Here is a 10037-nt window from a genome sequence, read left to right on the forward strand (position 1 = left end):
ACCAATCGGGAGTTGAGTGTTTGATGGCACAAAATACCCAGCCAGTTGCTTAGTTTTGGTGGGGCTGATGGTAAGTTTGTAGCATGCTCCAGGTCTAGCAGCAGCACTTCCAACTTCTTCTAAGTGAACAGCAATCACCAGATCATCAGCATATATAAATGGTTGACCAATAGGGAGCTATCCCTCGACCATATTGATCAGCCTCCCACTGTATCTGTACCAGATGGAGATTCTGCCAGTACAGCCAAGGAAGGCTTCTCGAACTACGTTGTCGAAAAAGATGTTAAATAATGTTGGAGCCACAGCACATCCCTGTCGCACCCAAAGGTGAACAGGGAATGGCTCTGACTCCCAGCCACGTAGCTTTACTCGGGCCTACCCACCATCATCAAGGTCCTTAATGATTGTGAGCAGTCAGGGACTCCAAAAGCATGAAGAAAAAAGTTCAACATTTATTACCACTCCCCACCTTAAACACCTACACACAGCGACAAAAGACACGTTTGACAAAGTCCCTCCTGCAGGAGAGAAGGCTTAAAAATGTGAAACCAAATTTATTTTTACATCATTTCTTTGTGGTCTACTTGTCAGCACCACAACATCCATGTGGAAACAAGTCATTAAACTGGTAATGCAGGGGGTGCAGGGTTTCAAAAAAGCTTGCGCTTATGTGTGCACATGTGAGTTCTAACATCTATGTTCATGTGATTGTGTGAGAGTGCATGGGCATTGCACGTGTGAATACTTATTATTTACACGCGCAGGACATGAGTTTCTCATTATTTTATGGAAAGTATTAAAGCTGGTTTATCACTCACTTTGCTGGTGATGCTCAATGTAGCTGGCTGTAGCTGGTATTATCAGCTGTTAATGATAATGTGAGATGATGTTGGTGACACTGGGTGTGTTTTGGGGTGTTGCCGTTGAGTCTGGGTGTTACTGGCCACACAGGGTACTTGTATCCGTGTGTTGTTAACGTCGCAGTTACAGGAGACCCTGTGTGACTCGAGCAGTTGGTATAAACTACGCGTCTTATTTGTACTCTGGAAGACTTTAGGAGTTGCTGTGAACTGTGTTGTTAGAATTTACTGGCCGAACAGATGTCGCTATCAACTCCCATGTATTGTTAGATACTCCGGTTGACTCGGTGTTGCTGTTAACTGCGTGTTGTTCGAATTCGCCAGTTGATCCTGGATGTTGCTGTTAATTGCGTTTGTTGTTGATGTCGCCTCGTATCAATGGGAGACGTTTGTTGTCCACCCTGCACCAATGCCAGTTCACTCCCCTCCAGGACTCTCACCGCCTCTCTTCACATCTTCATTTTTTCGGCCACGCCTGCCGGGAGACTCCCCTGCATCACGGAGAAGTGAGCAACCGCGGGTCGCACTGGGATGAAAAGTGGAACACTCCTGACCCACATTCCGGCCGCTCAATATAGGACCACAGAGCTTGAGCAATTGTTGGCACTGGTTCTGGCTATTTTGCCCGCTTGTCTGTGTATTATCATGCCTCCACGCGAAAACTGCATGTGTTACAAATTCTACCACGTTTATAGATGGAATTTTCATGCAAGATGCTAAATATATGCAGAATATTATTTTTAAGATGTGGAGGGACACACACACACGTGGAAATGCAAGCATCAGGATTTGAGGACACAGATAGTGACCAGTGAATAAATTAAGAGAACAGCCGCCATTGAGTGATGTGACCGTAGCAGCTGTGCCAGGCTAGGTGCATTTTGAGATTATGGAACACAAAGTCACCCACATGGAGATATGCAGACATGTGCTTGGCACAGAGGCACATGAAAACGAATGGTTCTTCAGAAATATTATCTGGCGGGCTACAAAAAGTTAGCGACGTAATATCACGTGCCACGCGTACATGTTACATCACATGACTTATTTACGTCATAACGTCAGCTATGTGACAGCTAACCACCATAGTTTGTCTCCAACTCTCATCCCTATCTCTTGTATATCACTTTTCATCTCACTAACCTGTATCTACAGGTTTCCACAGTTTATTCAGGTTTGGTTTGTGCGATTTCACGTATATGCGGCTTACCTATTTCTCCACAAAATTCGCTAAATGTCTTTTGAACTCACTCTATATGCCACTTTGCGGTCAGATGTGACACAACATTGCATGTGTACGTATATACTACTCGGCAGGACGCTGTCTTGTGCGGTTTCACTTTGTGTGCCCTTTTTTTGGAACGTATCCACCGCATAAAGTGAGGGAAACCTGTATTTATACCTCGGCAGGCCACTACAAAAGCCTTCACGGGCCAGATGTGCCAGTCGGAGAACCCTGTGTGATGACATGTGCTATAACGCATCGGTGACACACCGACACGCATGGTAACAATGCTACAGGGGGGCACGTGAAGACACAAGCAGACACGAAGTACCACTGACACAAAGCAACACTGTTGACACCGTTGACACTGAGACACACAAAGGCAAGCAGATGCATGTGCAGACACAAAGGCATACGTATACACAGGAACACACGTGAAAATGCACGGAACCGTGATCTATGATCTAAAGGAAGACGCAGCATGCGTAGTGACACGGAGGGACATGGGGACATGCGGGGAACTAACCGAGAGAAGGTGGGACATTACAGAGACATGTGCGTACACATTTAGACATGCGGCGACCCACAGGGACACACAAGGACACGTGGGGTAAACATTTAGATATGCAAGGTCCGACGCGGACACAAAAGACACGTGAATGCACGTAGGGCGACGTAGGTGATGGGAGAGGGATCTCCAAACGGCCACTGTGTCCCTGCATGTACGTCATGCCCCGTGCCGATCCTCTGAAGACTGTACGACCACCTTGCCCCCGCCCGCACAACTTATGCTGCACAAACACACAACGGATACACGCAAATGTGTACTCAACATCAAACACACACCACACAATGTGCATTCATGCGCACAACAGACACCACGCACACGACACAAAAAGCACGCGGAGCACAAAGATTCAACACACTGCGCAATGCACTACACGACGTGTATCGTGGTAATGGTGGTGGGAATGAAGATGATGTTGACAGTGGTACCAATGAATGTGGTTATGATGGTGGTGACGGCATTAATGATGGTGTTAATGACGTTAAAGGTGAAGGCAACACTGGTTACAGAGATGATGGTAATGGTGTTGATGGTGACGGTAACGGTGATGGTGATGAATATGGTGGTTATGACAGTGATCATGGTAGCGGTGATGGTGTTAAAAGTAGTGGAGATAATACTTTAGTTGTAGGGGTGATGGTTGTGTTATTGATGGTGATGGTGATGACAATGATAGTGGTGATGATGGTGATGAATATGGGAGTTATGATAGTGATGTTGGTAGCAGTGATGGTCATGATGGTGATGATGGTGATGATGGTAGCTGTAATGGTGTTGATGGTAGTGGTGATGGTGATAAAACTGTAATATTAGGGGTGGTGATGGTGTGATGACAATGGTAGTGGTGGTTATGATGGCGACGATGATGATAGCGGTGATGTTAAGTACGTACGCACCTTGTCCTGCCGAGTCGTGTGTCTGTTCTGATCTCTTCCTCGAGAGCACCCGGCTGGAACAGGGAACAACTCGCTCACTCGCCCACTCAAACTCGCTCACATTGACCTTCACATACCCACCCTCACACATTGACCTTACCTGTGAAGATGTGTGTGTGTGCGTATCTGTGAAGATGTGCGTTTTTCCCACGATGATGTACATGTGCGCGTGTCTGTGTACCTGTGAAGATGTGGATGTGCACGTATGCACTTGTGAAGATGTGTGTGTACCTGTGAAGATGTGAGCGTCGGCCTCCGTGTACTCATGGGGGGTGAAGTCATCTGGCACGAGTGGTGGCGCTGGCAATGAGGCCGAGTCCGCGCGCTGCCTTTTCCCTCCGACCTCCGTGACCTCGGCTGCCCCCGGTGCCTCTCTACGTGTGGCACCCTGCCCATGGAAAGGGGTAAGGGAGAGGCCGAACGAGAGAGAATGAAGGCAACACAGTGGGAGGGGGTGGGGAGAGCGGCAGTGGGGAGGTATTCTGGTTTGTGTCGGATTTTTGTCTTTTCCCCCAATGTTATCCCCACGATGCTACCAGCATCAAGTCACGAGTCACAGGATAGGGTATCGATTCGTTAACCCTCGTCGAGTTATCACCAGCGCACCAGGGAAAGAAAAAACAGTTTATTTCATTATTATTTACTCCTTACCTTTCTTATGCGATTCCCTGTGCACTTTATTTTTCATGCGGTTGCAATTTATTTTGCTCAGTCGGTGTAAGCCGCCGAGTTCGCGACGGGTTTCTTTTTACATTTTTATTGCTCTATGCCCATGTACCATTCCCATTCCGCTGTGATGCGCACCGATGCCCACTTTATTGACGGCAAAAATTTGCACGCCACGACGTAATTCGCTGAAACACATGCAGAATGTTCACAAGAATAACGCATCTGAATTCGTATGCAATTTTGTAAGCAATGTCTACCCCAACACAGGCTGGTGTTCAGATGGAATGGGAAAGGGCAGCAGTGAGTGGGGAGGGGCTGGGTGGGTGGGGACTTAAGGGCACCAGGAGGGGCCGGGTCCCACGAAGCCCAGTCACAAACGCAAGGCCCGGGGGTGCAGGTCCTGCAACAGGTTCCCAGTTCACACTCTTTGGTTCTATTCGGTAAAGTCACGTAGGTAAAAAATAAAACAACAAAAATCACGACGTTTCGGCCACAACACAAGCGGTCGAAACGTCGAGTTTTTTGTTGTTTAATTTTTTACCTACGTGACTTTACCGAATAGAACCAAAGAGTATGGATCCTTGCAGTCACGAAAGCTTCAAATCTAGGTTCCCAGTTCCCCCATTGGCCGTGGAAACGCCGGAGCGCGAGTGAGCGGGGCGCACCTGTTTCTGCTCTCGCACAGTCGGTACGGCGACCGGCTCCTCTTGAGGGCGCTCCACCTTCATCTTCTTCTCCGCTGCAGACACGGGGATCCGTCACTCATGGCGCGTGCGTGCAGTAGTGTGCTGGTTAATGCACTGCAAACCCAGTGACCTGATTTCAATTCCCGCTTCCGATCAACAGCAATGGCAAATATTTGATCAAGTCCTGGGTCTCCCCGAGGTCGACGGAGCCTTAAATGAGTACCGGGCACGATGTGTAATCATCAGTGCTGGGGAAACAAAGGCAGCCGAGCCTGGTGTTGACTACCCACCCCTCGTGTAATCCTGGATCTTCAGAGATGCTTGCTAACAGCACTTGCCCCAAGTCTGTTAAAGGTGATACGATTTTTCTTTTTGTCGTGTTTGTGAGCAACGCCTTGACTTCTGTACGTGTCTGCATGTGTGTGTGTGTGTGCACATGCAAGTGTTTTGCGACTGCTGGATTAGTGCATGTCTCTGTGTTCATGGTGTGTGTGTGTGTGCCTTCACCGTGTTTGGCTTTTGCAGGCTGTGCAGAGCTCTTCTTTGGTTTCTCTGGCGCTTTCATCAGTTTCCAGCGACTACAGATCTACAGAGACGGGTGAGATAGCACTCAACGGGTTCTCATCACTCACTCAGTCAACTACTTAAACACTCATTCACTTACTCAGCCACTCAGGTACTCGTTCAACGATCCAACCACTCATGCACTCAACTACACTCTCTCACCTACCCAAGCACTCACTCAACCATTCATTCACCCACTCATCTGCTCAAACATGCACTCAAATAACCATAATCACCAAACCACTAAAATTCCTCACTCAGAACCCATCCGCACGTGTGCACAAGTGGTTTGTGAAATGGAATGATGGAGATAATGATGATGGAGATGATGATGTGAGCAAGATGTTAGCACACAACATCCACGTGTTACCTCAAACACTTTTGAGTTGGGATCCAATTTCTTTTCTTGAAATGGCAGAGATTTCCCGTCACTGGATGGTAGATACTGCAAGCACAAGCACATGAACAGATGCACAAGCGAACTAGCACACACGCGCAAGGAAACAAACAAACGACCCTGTGCATGTCCTATTTTATTTTCAATCACTTCCTCAAGTCCCCACGTCTTCATGTTTCCAGGCTTTCTGCGTCAATGAAGACCGTTTTATCCAAATCCTAAGTGACCCCGTGTTACGTGTGACCCTGTGCTAATATTGTGTCTTTATGCCTCCTATCTGTCTCTCATTTACCATGCCTCCTGTGTGTTCCCCACGTCCCTAAGTCGCTTGTATCGCTGCATTGTCTTGGTGTCCTTGTAATTCCCGTGTCTCAAAGTCCATGTATCTCCTTGGCACTCAACTACCCCTGTGCCTCCACATGTCCCTGTCTCCCCATGTCTCACCATGCCAAAGGGGTTGACGAACGTCTGCAGGACACGCGCTGCCTTCATCTGGGACGTGGAGCTCTGAGCAGTGCGAGCCTCGTTCTGCTGCTCTTCGCTGTCCTGCACACCACAGCAGAGCGCAGAGCGCTACAGCACATCGCAGCGCACTACAACAACATGACAGCAATTTCAGCACAGCTCAGAATGCGACAACACACAAGAGAACGCACAGAACGCCCCAGCACATGATGGCTAACACAGCAAACACAGCACGGTACAGAAAGCTACAGCACACGAGATCACACACACAGTGCTTTCGCCAGCGGTGTGGGAGATGAGACATGGGTTGGTTGTGGTCGTGTGAGGATGGTGGGCTCACGTCAATCAGGGTGAGGACCGGGCGCGTGGCAGGCACCGCCCTCCGTGCTCCCTCCACTGCACCACACAAAGACAAAAGTCAAAGATCCTCAATATAGCCTTGAAAAGACTTTCAGGGCAAGTGCTGTTAGCGAGCATCTACGAAGGTCAGCACAGAACACGAAGGGGATAGGAGGACCAACACTACACCCAGCCACCTTTGTCTCCCCAGTGCTGATGCTTTACACGCACTGAGTACTCATTTAAGGCTGAATTAATCTAAGGGAGCCCCAGGACCAGTTTAGATATTCGTCACCGGTGTTGGCCACAAGCAGCAATCGAACTTGGGTCGCCAGGTTAATAGTGCAGCACGCTAACCAGCTAAACAACTGCTGTTCGTCGTGACCGGGAACGGAACTTAGGCCATCAGGATCGTGCCACTACACACTACCACTGCACAACCGTTCTCTAGTGACATACAGACATACGCTAGCACAGAAGATGCACAGAGATACAGACTGAAGAATACACACGTGAACACACACACCCACACACGCGCAATAATATACAGGGCCACACACCTGTTGCAACCGCTGACACACAAGACATACGCATGCAGACAGGCAAATAAAGACACGTTAACAGAGACACAGGAATGAATACACACACATATGAATGGAAATGCACGCAATTGAACACAGACATAGACACAAAGATAGTGAAATAAATAATACGCACATACACGCAGCAGCCAAAGAAGGGTCATTGCTTAAAAATCACCTATTATGTAAGTTTTACTTTTAGGACAATGTTACTGAAAAGTATTTTGTTATTTTTGCTTGTGCCCCACTGTAAATGCAGTCAGGACATTATTTGTTATGTCACTAAATTATGTTTAATTTGTACACAGAACATGGCAATTCTTTGTATGATTACTACTCAAATTCTGAGTGTGATATTAAAAAACAGCACAGTATTTTTTCATGTCAATAAAATTAAATCTACTCGTGACAGGCTAGGTGCTCTCATCAACTGTCACGAATAAAAAAATATAATCCATATCATGAGCTTTGCCGATATAACCAGCACAACTAAGTGTGAGCTACCTTCAGTACCGTGCCTTGTGATTGGCTGCCTGTCGTCCAATGATAAGCCATCGTGAGCACAGAAGAGAGGGTTTTCCAATCGCTGTCAAAACACAGAAGAAAATTGATTGAACAATCAGTGCCACACTAGGGTGGGCATACAAATGATACCATTAATGTCACCTTTGGGGGATTGAAACATCTAGATTGTACTGTCAGGGTCAGGCAATGAACCAACAAAATCACACAGGGGTGTCAACCTACACGACAATCGTAACATTATTCACACTCTAAGGACGGACATGAACTGAGCTCCTCATTGTCACGACGGTTTGGGGACGTGGAATTTTAAAAAAGAACCACAAATGAAGAGTTCTGTGCCGGATGAGAAAATGAGATGTCGAGTTTATAATCGCAAGTAAAGATGGCATTTGTGTGATGAGTTTTGGTCTCTGGTCACCTCTGCCCGGGTGATGAATGTTCTCGATGGAGCCTTGATGGGCATCTCGCTCTGCGGGAACAGCAGCAAAGATTATTAAACAAACGCAACCTTTACTGCAACGAGTCATTATTTTTGCAGTCACTTGTGCCTGGTTGTGACCATCAACTCGCTACATTTGTGAACGTCGTTTAACCACGGGTGGCTGAAACTCCCAAGATCCAAAACCTAGGATCTTAGCCGGGTGGTGTTGGTGGCGAAGTCCTGTAACCCAGCACTATGGAGGCAACAAGGGTGGGTGGATCACACAAATGGTGTTAAACTCCCTTCCCGTTGCTTTTCAGGTGTCATAGCATGGCCTGCTAGAAGGGGGTACAGCAAAGGTTGACTTCATCATTCGTTCTGCATGGGATCGACTGTTGCCTCCTCGCATGTGTGGGTTTTCTCCAGGAACTCCGGTTCCCTCCCATATGTAAACACTCATTAATTGGTTGATAACACCTGCATATATAGACGACCACAAAGTTTGGGGGGAAATTTGGCACAGGCTCACCACCTGGTAGCCTTTCCCGATCGTCTGTGGTTCCTCCTCACGCCTCTGAGTCGTTCTCTCGCTTCGAGTGAGCGAATAATGTGCAGTGTGTCACAAGTTAAAAAAATATTATTGAAGCAGTGCCGGATCATTGTGCTTGACCCAGTATTGGCCCCAGGAGCCACCCAGTCACCACCTATATTAAATCCATACTCTTTGGTTCTTTCGGTAAAGTCAGGTAGGTAGAAAAACAATAGATTACGACGTTTCGATCGCAACACAAGCAATCGTCATCAGGTGGGACAACCACACCAACTGCTGAAGACAGCAGTTGGTGTGGTTGTCCCACTGCTGTCTTCAGCAGTTGGTGTGGTTGTCCCACCTGATGACGATTGCTTGTGTTGCGATCGAAACGTCGTGATCTAATATTTTTCTACCTACGTGACTTTACCGAAAGAACCAAAGAGTATGGATTCCTGCAGTCACGAAAGCTTCAAATCAAGATTATATTAAATGTTTGATTATATTTATTTATGAACATTCTGCCTCTGACCACTCGCTATCCCTCTCCCCCTATGACTTTCAGTCTCTGTCTCCCACTCTCTTTTGTCTCTGTTCTCGTTCTCCGACTCTCTTGCCCTATCTATCTTTCATCCGTATCTCAACCGTGGCCGTCCATTATGAACCCCTTGCTGCTCCACCGAGCCGCCTCCGCTTCTGCGCTCACCTTGATGAGCGGGACGAGGCGTGCCTGCTTGACGAGCTGCCACAGCTCATTGGAGTTCTGCCTCAAGAGGGGCGGCACCGGATTGCAGCACGCGAGCACGCCCTGCAGCTCCCTGCGTCGGCAACGACGATGTCAACATGTTAGAGCAGCGACACGCGTCACAACACAACGCCAGAGCAATGCAACATCACGGCAAAACCACGTCACAGCAACAACACAATCTCACAGAAACAGCACAACGTTACAACAAGCCAGCACTCCCTCTCTGTCTTGCATCAAACAGCAATGGCATGGACTAGGGTGCATATAGCCGTTAATACTGGCAAAAGCATATCCGTTCAAGATGGCGTACATATATCCTATTCATGCTGGTGTACATACGTATATTGTTCATTCTGGCGTATGTGCGTATAGGCAGCTCAGGAAAGTCTATGGATGTATAGCCTAATAAAGTATTAAAGCTTTCGTGACTGCATAAAATTACTCATTGGTTTTTTTCGGTAAAGTCACATATGTAGAAATACAATAAATAATATAATAATATAATTTTATTGTATTTCTACATAC

The 10037-nt window shown here is 47.4% G+C and overlaps 1 long non-coding RNA gene across 1 annotated transcript; it reads right to left on the minus strand.

The window, feature by feature from the left end:
- Positions 1-7799: 7799 nt before the first annotated feature.
- Positions 7800-9609, minus strand: LOC142930960 (uncharacterized). Its single transcript, XR_012946957.1, has 3 exons — positions 9471-9609; positions 8233-8283; positions 7800-7875 (listed from the first exon to the last, which is right to left on the minus strand). It is a non-coding gene; the product is annotated as an uncharacterized LOC142930960 (long non-coding RNA).
- Between the last annotated feature and the right edge of the window lie 428 nt (positions 9610-10037).

This window comes from Petromyzon marinus, chromosome 46 (genome assembly GCF_048934315.1).
Source record: "Petromyzon marinus isolate PM22_M1 ecotype Great Lakes invasive population chromosome 46, UKy_Petmar_22M1.pri1.0, whole genome shotgun sequence".
NCBI classification, from domain to species: domain Eukaryota; kingdom Metazoa; phylum Chordata; class Hyperoartia; order Petromyzontiformes; family Petromyzontidae; genus Petromyzon; species Petromyzon marinus.